This window comes from Anomaloglossus baeobatrachus, chromosome 2, assembly GCF_048569485.1.
Source record: "Anomaloglossus baeobatrachus isolate aAnoBae1 chromosome 2, aAnoBae1.hap1, whole genome shotgun sequence".
Taxonomy (NCBI): Eukaryota; Metazoa; Chordata; class Amphibia; order Anura; family Aromobatidae; genus Anomaloglossus; species Anomaloglossus baeobatrachus.
In genome coordinates, this window is record NC_134354.1 from 39,866,729 (window position 1) to 39,879,614 (window position 12,886).

Genomic DNA, 12,886 nt, shown 5'->3' on the forward strand with positions numbered 1-12,886 from the left:
AAATTTATTGCTTATTTTAAACTTTTGTGAGAAAGAATAAACTGAAAATTTGGGCGTGCAATATTATTCATCCCCTCTACTTTCAGTGCAGCAAACTCACTCCAGAAGTTCATTGAGGATCTTTGAATGATCCAATGTTGTCCTAAATGACTGATGATGATAAATATAATCCACCTGTGTGTAATCCAGTCTCCGTATAAATGCAGAGAGCATCATGAAGACCAAGGAACACAACAGGCAGGTCAGTGATACTGTTGTGGAGAAGTTTATAGTCGGATTTGGCTACAAAAAGATTTCCAAAACTTTAAACATCACAAGGAGCACTGTGCAAGCGATCATATTGAAATGGAAGGAGTATCATACCACTGCAAATCTACCAAGACCCGGCCTCCATCCAAACTTTCATCTCACACAAGGAGAAGACTGATCAGAGATGCAGCCAAGAGGCCCATGATCACTCTGGATGAACTGCAGAGATCTACAGCTGAGGTGGGAGAGTCTGTCCATAGGACAACAATCAGTCGTACACTGCACAAATCTGGCCTTTATGGAAGAGTGGCAAGAAGAAAGCCATTTCTCAAAGATATCCATAAAAAGTGTTGTGGTTATTAGGAGCGTCTAAGTGTCTGTAGGAGCCAGAACTCTTAATACTTGGTAGGGGATCAAATACTTATGTCTCACTGCAAAATGCAAATAAATTTATATAATTTATACAATGTGATCTTCTGGATTTTATTTTGGATATTCTCTCACTGTTAAAATTAATCTACCCTTAAAATTATAGACTGTTCATGTCTTTGTCAGTGAGCAAACTAACAAGATCAGCAAGGGATCAAATACCTATTTCCTTCACTGTAGATGCCCAAATTTACAGTTTAGGGGGGTTTATTTTGCTGATAGATTCCCTTTTATCGTCCCATAAAATGTTGCCAACTAGGCGGTCCTGATAAATGAGGCCCGATAAGCACGATTCTGTACAAACCACACAAGAGAAGTGGGCAAATGAGGCTGGTTTTTGTGGCCCACCCTATATAAATTAGGCTACTTTCACACTTGCGTTGTTTTCCTTCCGTTACAATCCGCCCTTTTGGAAAACAGCGGAATCCGTTAACGGATTCCGCTGTTTCCCATAGACTTGTATGGATGACGGATTGTACCAAAAGGACCTGCGTTGCTTCCGCTGGGCGACGCTCCGTTGCTTCCGCCCAGCGGGAGGAACGCAGCATGTAACGTTGTTTTGAGCAGCGGAATCCTCTGGATTTCACTGCGCATGCTCCTTTTTTTTTTTTTTTTTTAAATAACAAACTTTATTTTGGCTCGTGGTGGCCGATCGTGCAGCTGAGCGCCCGCCCGCCGGCATGCCCGGGCACCGGCAAGTGACAGCGCTCAGCTGAGCGACCGGCCGCCGGCATGCCCGGGCGCCGGCAAGTGACAGCGCTCAGCTGAGCGACCGGCCGCCGGCATGCCCGGGCGCCGGCAAGTGACAGCACTCAGCTGAGCGACCGGCCGCCGGCATGCCCTGGTGCCGGCAAGTGACAGCGCTCAGCTGATCACCCGGCGGCCGGCTGCAGGGAGCGATCAGCTGATCACCCGGCGGCCGGTTGCAGGGAGCGATCAGCTGATCACCCGGCGGCCAGCTGCAGGGAGCGATCAGCTGATCACCCAGCGGCCGGCTGCAAGGAGCGATCAGCTGATCGGCCAGCAGCAGGGAGCGATCAGATGATCACCCGGTGGCCGGCTGCAGGGAGCGATCAGCTGATCACCCGGTGGCCGGCTGCAGGGAGCGATCAGCTGATCAGCCGGCGGCCGGCTACTGGGAGCGATCAACTGATCACCCGGCGGCCGGCTACTGGGAGTGATCAGATGATCATTCACTATAGTCTGCCGCCGGTAAAACTGTAAAAAAAAAAATCTAAACGGATTCCGTTGTTTTGCAGCATCCGTTGCATCCGTTGTGCCACTATATGCAACACATCCGTTGCATCCATCACACAACGCAATGCAACGGATACCGTTCAACGCAAGTGTGAAACTAGCCTTAGTTTTTACCCAAGCAGATTTAGGAACTTGTCATCGTCATGCTCAATATCCACCAACGTAGTCACTGGTGCACCCACCGCTCAGTAGTCAGTAGACTGGTGGTCTTTCCAGACCCGAGGATGTAAATTGAGTTCCTTAATTAGGATTTTACATGAGATCCATTGTGTCTCATTCCTCAGCTCCGAGCTTCCTTATTAGTAGCAAGACTCCTAAAGGGAACACGACATGTCCCCGGGAACAGGCATTTTTTTTTAAGACTTCTAACTTTCTCTTTCCTGTGGGACTTTAAAATGGAAGATGAGCTGCTCGTAGTTGTCGTTGAGACTAACAAGCGGAGCCGGCTGTGGTGACTTCATTAGTCGGAGGGCCACGATAGACCCTGATAGTCATGTCACACTCTCGCCCCCCTCCTTGCATGTTTCAACCTTGCTAACTTGTTAAAATACACGCGCTCTCTCTCCCGGAGACAGGGGTGCTGTGTGACTGCGGAGCAGACTAAACTGGATTTAATTGAATCTTAAGGCGATGATTCACCGAACAATGATGTGTCTGTCTGACCTGAGCTTCTCACAGTGGGGGGTGCTCTTGTGCGACAGTCGGCATCATCTAAACAAAGATTATTTCATGTTCTTCCAAATATCAAAGCTACGGAGAGAACATCGAGGAGGAATCACGGATGGAAATTAATTTGACGGCTCGTAGGGCCAAACGCAAAACAAACAGCTTGGAGGGACTTGGTCAACTGGCAATAGGAAGTGCAAACCGGGACAAGTGATGTCTATACATTGGGAACATACCTTTTGGGAAAAAAGTCAGGAAAAGATCTACCATGGCATTTATGGGGCCAAATATAAAAATCTTAGAAAATGATGTGTGAGGATCGAGGAACTTCAAAAACACCAAACTCTTCCCCTAAAAAAAATATTATATCTCACACACTTCAACAGTTTCTGTATTATTAAATAAGACAAAACAATCACTGATCTCGGGGGGAAAAGCCAGAGAAAACACTGCCGGCAGCAAACGAAGGCGCTCAACACAGTGAAATCATAGGTGCAGGTTTGATTTGCATATTTCTCAGGGGCAATGCACATAGGATTTCACTGTGTTGAGGGCCCTCGTTGGCTGCCGGCAGTCTTTTCTCTGGCTGGTCTCCCCGAGATCAGTGATTGTTTTGTCTTGGTCTACTAGGCATTGCTCCCACCTGGCTAGAATCCTACTCCACACTGATGAGGGGCAATACCCCTAAACAGCTGTCTGTGGATGGATACCTGGCCTTGGTATTTCCCTTGTCATATCTTTAAACTTGTCAAGAGCTGGATATTGACTAAAAAGGCCACTTAATATGGTGGTTATGGTGGTCTTCTAAAAAGAGCCACTCCTTGGCTAGGTCCTTCCCGGAGGGATATCTGGCTAGTTTCTGTGTCGAGACTCCTAACTGAGGCTCCACAGACTTTTTTGATTTGTATTATTAAATGGCAGATCAAAGGATTTGTGGGGCATTTTTCTATGCCCTTTTTTCATATTGGTTGTCACATGAATGGACATCAACGACGCTCAGTGGACCCTTTGACTTAAAACTAGAGATGAGTAAGTCAAGTCTTAGGTGTCTTCACTTCTGTGCCCGGCATCCTCGGCCCACCATCCTGAACGCCTCTGGAGTTTACTAGATCCAGTGGTGTTATGATGGCAACTGCGATTCAGTCACTGGTAAGGCTATAGATAGCCGAGGATGCCAGGTACAGAAGGGAAGACTGGCTGACACGGAGGGCCGGACTGGACGCCAGACCAGGGCTGAAAAAATCGAATTGCTCATTGATGCTTATAATTAGAGCTGAGCCACAAGATTCACAAAACCTTGGTCAATCAGCCACATCCATAGTCCATAACCATCATCCTAGAGCCCTTCAAACTTCCTTTTCATTGCCAGCATCCCCATTGGCTCTTCTGATTAGTTGAGCCGGTGTGACACTGGCAGGCCAACTAATCAAAATACGAGCAGGGATTGCCGGCAGGTAGGAGGAGGTTTGCAGTGGTCCAGACCGGTGACCATGGACTACCGACTTGACTGCTGGACCAGGATCTTGAGAATCTTTTTTCTCAATTTTCTCAACTGTATTTTTATTGTGTTCACTACAAGTAAAGCTGGTGTCCGTCAGGTTTCCAAAAAACTGTTCTACATGATCCACTATTTGTTTATTTTTTTCAACTGTGATGGAATCTACAACTATGAAGCCCCACACGCAGATGTGAACTTGAGCCATGAGTGGTGACCACCAGGTACAACTAGTGCACCCAAAAAATGACCTTCCTTTGAGGGCTGTACGAGATCAGAAAAAATGGCAAATCTGATCTGGTATTGTAGCTCAACACTATGTGACGCTTGTTTTTCTGTTGTTCTTTTCTTTTTTTTTTTTTGCAAGATAGAAAGTAGTCGTGCTTCAGGACTATATTCATAGCAGTATTCGAAGGAGCCTCATGCTCTTCACTTAGTGGTGACCTACCACAACCAACCCACATGCTGTTAACACGGTAATGGAGAGGGCCAGCTTCACACCCACTAATGGACTTCCTGTAATGTTGGTGCAGTTAATAAACCTCAGATCTGACCACATGTGAAACAGATTAGTTTTTAGAAGACTGTGGAAGAATCCGAAGAGTTTCATAACGTACATCCATTTCCAATAACTGCATGGCATAGGAACGCTGGCACCGGCATCATGTTTGTATGGAGGTATCCTGGTGCTACCATTATCAGATTTCTCTCATGTCCATGAAGGAAGGTGCTGGACCTGGGCTGCATGGGCGCTCCTTCGCTAAGGAGATTCTGGGTGCACAACATTTAATGGTTTCTTCAGGCTGGTGTCCATCACCCCGCTACAGGTTCTTTTTGTAGACAGTCAGTAATACATGCAACACTAGATCTCACTTAACCATCCAAAAAGTTCTCTTCATTCTTCACAGACATGGCCTTCCTTTTGCTTCTTTCCTCTCAATCTGCGGTACTACCTCTCGACCTGATCACCTCCGCTATCTTGGATCTCGTCCTCAAGATCCAGAGCCTGTGTCTTCTTCCCTCTGACTCTATTCATCTTCATTCGATTCTGGGCCCCGGTAGCTCTCTAGCCAGATGAATGTCTAAAATGGGCTTTATACACAGCGACATCGCTAGCGATGTCGCTGGTGAAAGCACCCGCCCCCGTTGGTTGCGTGTCACAGGCAAATCGCTGCCCGTGGCGCACAACATCGCTTACACCCGTCACATGTACTTACCTGCCTAGCGACGTCGCTGTTGCAGGCGAACAGCCTCCTTTCTAAGGGGGGGTTTGTTCGGCGTCACAGCGGCGTCACTAAGCGGCCGCCCAATAGAAGCGGAGGGGCGGAGATTAGCGGGCAGAACATCCCGCCCACCTCCTTCATTCCTCCTTGCGGGCAGCCGCAGGTACGGTGATGTTCCTCATTCCGGTAGTGTCACACATTGGACAATGTCAGTATTTTTGATCGTTAACGGTCGTTCGTGTGTTTCACATGCAACGATGTCGCTAACGAGGCCAGATGTGCGTCACGAATTCCGTGACCCCAACGACATCTCGTTAGCGATGTCGTTGCGTGTAAAGCCCGCTTAAGTCTGGTAGGGTGAGACGTGGGCTCCGGACCTCTCGAGGAAACCTCATTTTCCCAGACTTTTAGCACCAAGGCCACGTGTTTTCACACTTGAACCCTATTCTAGGCTGCTTATCTCGAGACTTCCCAACCAACCTCTTTCCACATCTGTCACTACCCTTTTAACCCTATATCTTCCATTCTGCTGCTTTTTCAGCCCAACCACTAGGTGTCACCTATGGTAACAGTCTTGCTCTACTATATCTGGGACATGCACCTAGCTATCAACATAACATATCAACAAGCACCTTTAGCGATAGGCATAACACACTGCACTTTACATAACCACAGACTTACATTATGAGGCTCGACCACCGCCTAGAAACACATATTATGAGTATATCTTATATCAGTCTATGGTAATGTTAATTTCATTATAGGGTGGAAATAGGCTAGGCTTTACATAACTTAGTGTAACATTTCAGTTTGCCTGCATCTCGGCAACTGGGGACTATAACCTGCCAGCTACAAAGCTGGGAAACATAGAGTGGCATGCAAAAGTTTGGGCACCCTTGGTAAAAAATTACTGTTATTGTGAACAATTAGGCAAGTTAAAGATGAAATGATCTCTAAAAGGCATAAAGTTAAAGAGGACACATTTCCTTTGTATTTTAGGCAAAGAAAAATAAATAAAAATATTTTCATGTTTTACACTTGAAAAATTACAAAAAGGAAAATGGTCCGATACAAAAGTTTGGGCACTCTTAATTAGCCTGTTAGGGTTATGGCTTGTTCACTGTCATGGTTAGGAAAGGCCCGGTGATGCAAATTTCACAGCTTTATAAAAACCCAGCCTCCTCTAACCTCTTATATTCTAGGTTCTTCAAAGTAGCCACCTTTTGCTTTAATTACTGCTTTGCACACTCTTGGCATTCTCTTAATGAGCTTCAAGAGGCAGTCACCGGAAATGGTTCTCACTTCACAGGTGTGCCCTGTCAGGTTTAATAAGTGGGCTTTCTTGCCTTATAAATGGGGTTGTGTTGTGCAGAAGTCTGGTGGATACACAGCTGATAGTCCTACTGAATAGACTGTTAGAATTTGTATTATGGCAAGAAAAAAGCAGCTAAGTAAAGAAAAATGAGTGCCATCATTACTTTAAGAAATGTAGGTCAGTCAGTCCGAAAAATTGGGAAAACTTTGAAAGTGTCCCCAAGTGCAGTGGCAAAAACCATCAAACACTACAAAAAAACTGGCTCACATGAGGACCGCCCCAGGAAAGGAAGACCAAGAGTCACCTCTGCTGCGGAGGATAAGTTTATCCGAGTCACCAGCCTCAAAAATTGCAGGTTAACAGCAGCTCAGATTAGAGACCAGGTCAATGCCACACAGAGTTCTAGCAGCAGACACATCTCTAGAACAACTGTTAAGAGGAGACTTTGTGCAGCAGGCCTTCATGGTAAAATAGCTGCTAGGAAACCACTGCTAAGGACAGGCAACAAGCAGAAGAGACTTGTTTTGGCTAAAGAACACAAGGAATGGACATTAGACCAGTGGAAATCTGTGCTTTGGTCTGATGAGTCCAAATTTGAGATCTTTGGATCCAACCACCGTGTCTTTGTAGAAAAGGTGAACGGATGGACTCTACATGCCTGATTCCCACCGTGAAGCATGGAGGAGGAGGTGTGATGGTGTGGGGGGGCTTTGCTGGTGACACTGTTGGGGATTTATTCAAAATTGAAGGCATACAGAACCAGCATGGCTACCACAGCATCTTGCAGCGGCGTGCTATTCCATCCGGTTTGCGTTTAGTTGGACCATCATTTATTTTTAAACAGGACAATGACCCCAAACACACCTCCAGGCTGTGTAAGGGCTATTTTACTAAGAAGGAGAGTGATGGGGTGCTACGCCAGATGACCTGGTCTCCACAGTCACCAGACCTAAACCCAATCGAGATGGTTTGGGGTGAGCTGGACCGCAGAGTGAAGGCAAAAGGGCCAAGAAGTGCTAAGCATCTCTGGGAACTCCTTCAAGACTGTTGGAAAACCATTTCCGGTGACTACCTCTTGAAGCTCATCAAGAGAATGCCAAGAGTGTGCAAAGTAGTAATACTTTGAAGAATCTACAATATAAGACATATTTTCAGTTGTTCCACACTTTTTTGTTACTTACTTCATTCCACATGTGTTAATTCATAGTTTTGATGCCTTCAATCTACAATTTTAAGAGTCAAGAAAATAAAGAAAACTCTTTGAATGAGAAGGTGTGTCCAAACTTTTGGTCTGTACTGTATGTGTGGATAAAAAAGGGAACAGAATTTCAGGAAAAGAACATCTCACCAACCATTAAGCATGGGGGTGGATCAATCATGCTTTGGGGTTGTGTTGCAGCCAATGGCAAGGGGAATATTTCACTGGTAGAGGGAATATTCAAATTGTCGCTCCAGGAATGGAGACAAACTCTAGCACAGCGCCACCTATTGGAAGTAGCGATCCTAAAAGTCAAATGTGGATTTTTAACAATCCTTTGCATATGACCTAGGATATATATGCCAGATGAGAATCCCAATTTGCAGACAGGGTGTTTTGGGGTGCTTGCCCCTCGTCAGTGCAAAGTATGGGGTGTCTGATCTGGCTCATGAGAAGCTTTGTGGGGACCACGGTAGAGGGAAGAATGGATTCAATTAATTTCAACAAATTCTTGATGCAAACATAACATCATCTGTAAAAAAGCTGAAGTTCAAAAGAGGAGAAAAGAGGAGAAAATATGATGGCTTCTGCAGATGGATAATGATCCGAAACACATGTCAAAATCCACAATAGACGACCTCAAAAGGTGCAAGCCGAAGGTTTTACAATGACCCTCACAGTCTCCTGTTCTGAACATCATTGAAAATCTGTGGCTAGACCTCAAGAGAGCAGTGCATGCAAGACGAGCCATGAATCTCACAGGAATGAAAGACGTCTCCAAGAAAGAGCAGTGCATTCAAGACAAGCCAGGAATCTCACAGAACTGGAAGACGTCTCCAAGGAAGAGCAGTGCATGCAAGACGAGCCAGGAATCTCACAGAACTGGAAGACTTTTCGAAGGAAGAGCAATGCATGCAAGACGGGCCAGGAATCTCACAGAACTGGAAGACTTTTCCAAGGAAGAGCAGTGCATTCAAGACAAGCCAGGAATCTCACAGAACTGGAAGACTTTTCCAAGGAAGAATGGATGAAAATCCCTCAAAAAAGAATTGAAAGACTCTTGGCTGTTACAAAACAGCTGTAATACTTGCCAAAGGGGGCACTACTTGGTAAGGGTGCCCATTCTTTTGCCCATTTTCCTTTTTTGTTAATTTTAAAACTTAAAAGTTGAAATTATATATAGAATTTTTTGCTTAAAATACAAAGAAAGTGTGTCATCTTTAACTTTACGCCTTTTATAGATCATTTCATCTTCAACTTGCTTAACTGTTCACATCAACAGACATTTTGCCCAGAGGTGCCCAAACTTTTGCATGCCACTGTACTTACAGATGCATTGAGCCATTGCCAGCTTCTGCTGGCCGGTGTCCTTGACTTCACAATACAAACGGCATACCTTATTACTTAGATCTTTTAGACCTGATGAGACGGATGTACTTACTTTGAAAATCCACTTCAAATTGTCTGTCTAATACTGAAATTATTGATTTAGAAATGTATATTTTTTCTTATTTCCAAGGTGCACGTTGCCAGAGGAGCAGTACCGAAAAAGTGCCCTTACATGCTTTATCCAGTGTATCCACCCATATCCTGTCCACCGCCATTAACTTGAGAACGGCGGCAGCTATAGGCATAGAAGTGGTGTCTAGGTATAGTAAAGTAGCCATGCGCTACGCAATGAAATCACCTATAGCGCCACCTGGTGGAAAACAACGGAGTTAGCATTTTTATCTTGAAAATGGAACGAGATAAAGAAAAAAAGTGAATTACAAAGTTGTAGGGCATCATCAATTCAATCCGAATCAACACCTTGCATACAGAAATGCTATGATATGAAACCCATGACCCCCCCAAAACATTGAATGCTGGTCACGCATATGGCGCTCATTTAACTTTGATGCTCAAAGTGGCCCCCGTCAGCTGCAATGCACATCTGGACTCTGCACAGCATACTGTATCTTGCTGCACGTTGTGCAATATGGCAGGTGACACGTTTTCACAAGCATCTGTGATACGTCGTCGTAGGTCCTGCAATGTTGGTGGAGGGGTCGCATACACCTGCTGTTTGATGTGACCTCCCAGAAAGAAGTCCAATGGGGTCAGGTCAGGTGAGCGGAGGCCACTCTATGCAGCCACCATACCCAATGACTTGTAGGAAGGTCTCCATGAGGTATCGCTTCACGTCCGCAGCCTTGTGAGTTCTACACGTTCTAATCATAGCATATCTGTATGCAAGGTGTCGATTCGTATTGAATTGATGATGCCCTACAACTTTGTAATTCACTTTTTTCTCTATCTCGTTCCGTTTTCAAAATAAAAATGCTAACTCCGTTGTTTTCCACCAGGTGGCGCTATAGGTGGTTTCACTGCGTAGGGCATGGCTACTTTACTATACCTAGACACCACTTTTATGTCTATAGCTGCCGCCGTTCTCAAGTTAATGGTGGTGGACAGGATATGGGTGGGAACACTGTAGACATTCACCTTTTTGGAAAAATTGGGCCAAATTGTATGTACATATATACGACAGTTGTGACGGCGGGTAATATATTGGGCGTTGCGTCTAATGTAGTAAAAGCGAGCGCCTTAATGATACAATTTCTTTTCTTTTTGCCTTGGAAGTTGCAGAAGTCGGCACGGATTAGATTGAGACGCTTATCTAGGAACATGTGCACCGGCAGGAAATCCACGGCACGTGATGGTGACATCATCAAAGCCATTTTTTCTGGTAGATGAGGCTTTGGAGTGGGCAGCTGTTATTTTATCAGTACTGGCAGTAACATCAGGCTGTGGTGTCATGAAATTGCTGCAGCTGTTTCCAAGTATCAGAATTTCCTCGCTCGGTTCTGACATGCAGAAAAACGTAAAGTGCTGTAAATAAGAAGCAGGTTAGAAACTCCGGAAGCGTGCAGATGTGCCGAGCAAGGAAATGCTGCAGACGTCTCCTAATATCTGCTACCAAAGGGAAAGGTCGTGTTTCGCTAATAAAAAACAAATTGTTTACTGATGGCTTTCAGCATTTGCAGGCATGTTATCATTTACTGTATTACCTGGGAAAAAAAACATCTCCTTCCCCATATACAGTAGCTGCGCATCGGGGGAAACGTTACAAAATAACACAGAGGATTGCACAACTAGCAATTCCATAATATATTGTTACTGCCAGTATTGCTCATATCAGCTTTAACTAAAATTAGAAAAACCATAAAAAAAGTGACAGGCACCGCTAGTGAGAGCCACAAATTGTAACCACAAATAACGATTATCACAAACTAGCCACAATCACTTTTAACACCAAATAACCCAAATCAACCATCAACATAAACCATAAATATTATCACTAATTAGCCATAAATACTATTACCACTACTAAACCACAAACATCCATCACCACCAACTAACTAACCACAAATAACTGCCACCACCTACTAACCACAATCATCACCACCAACAAACCACAAATATCAAAATCTATGAACCTCAAACATCACCACCAACAAATCATAAAAATCACAACCAACAAACCTCAAACATCACCACCACCAAATCCAAAAAACCACAACCAACAAACCTTAAACATCACCACCAACAAATCATAAAAATCCCAACCAATGAACCTCAAATATCACCAGTAACAAACCATAAAGACCCCAAAACCAACGAACCGCAAACATTACCACCAACAAATAAAAAAAACACAACCAAGTACACTCAAACATAACCACCAATTAACCACAATCATCACCACCACCTAACCTCCAACATCATCACCAGTAAACACAAACATCACTTCCCAAAAATGACCTGCAAATAACCACAAACATGACTACCAACGAACCTCCTAAAGTACCGACAAATCACTAACATCATTCATCAACAATTTGTCATGAACATCACCACCAACTAAGCTCCATCACCACCAACCATAAACATCACCCCCAACTAAACTCCATCACCACCAACTAAACTTCATCACTACGAACTAACCATAAACATCACCACCAACTAACCTCCATCACCACCAACTAACCACAAACATCACCACCAACTAACCTCTATCACCACTAACTAACCATAAACATCACCACCTACTAAGCTCCATCACCCCCAACTAAGCTTCATCACCACCAACCATAAACATCACCCCAACTATGCTCCATCACCACCAACTAACCTGTTACGGTTGCTGTGGCACTGGAGACTATGTTCGGATTTCTTGCTACTGCACATGTGCAAGCGCTGGAGACTAAGTCCTATCTTGGAGCCATTGCACATGTGCGGGTGACATCATCGCTGACACGAGGTCACATGTCTCTGACACCTTCTAAGCTGATTGGCCGCTGGTCATGTGCTTGTGACACGTGGTCACATGTCTCTGACACCTTCTATGCCGATTGGTTGCTGGTCATGTGCTTGTGACGCTTTGCTCATTGATAGGCCAGCGTGACGTCATTGCTGTCGTTCTGGCAGCGGATTGGCTCTGGTGTCCTCCATGTTGGATGAGGCACAGAGTCTATATAAGACCCTGACGCACGCCGCCCGGCGCTCAGTCCTCTTGGTTCATGCATGAGAGTAGATGCTCTGTGCACGTCCCTCTAGGCATCTCTCTGTCTATGCTAGGTGAGCGCTACCGGCAGGGTAGCGTTCTTGTACCTTACAGCTTTGGCTGTGGTCCGTATCCTTACATCTTAGTGGAGCGGACATAGGCAGGTGCCTGAGGCACATGGTCCAGCTGGGCCTTGTGATTCTACTCATAGGTGGACGTTGCCGCTAGGGTAACGTTCCTTATACTGCGTCTGGCAGTTGTTCGTATCCTCGCACACTAGTGGAGCGAACGCAGGTAGGAGCTTTGTGCGGCTTGTGCTGCTGTCCATCTCCTGGCACAACTAGAGGAACGGACCCAGGCAGGTGCCATATCTAGTGGTTTGTGTCCTCGCACACTAGTGGAGCGAACGCAGGTAGGAGCTTTGTGCGGCTTACGCTGCTGTCCATCTCCTGGCACCGCTAGAGGAACGGACCTAGGTAGGTGCCATTTCACACTCACTGCTTTTGTC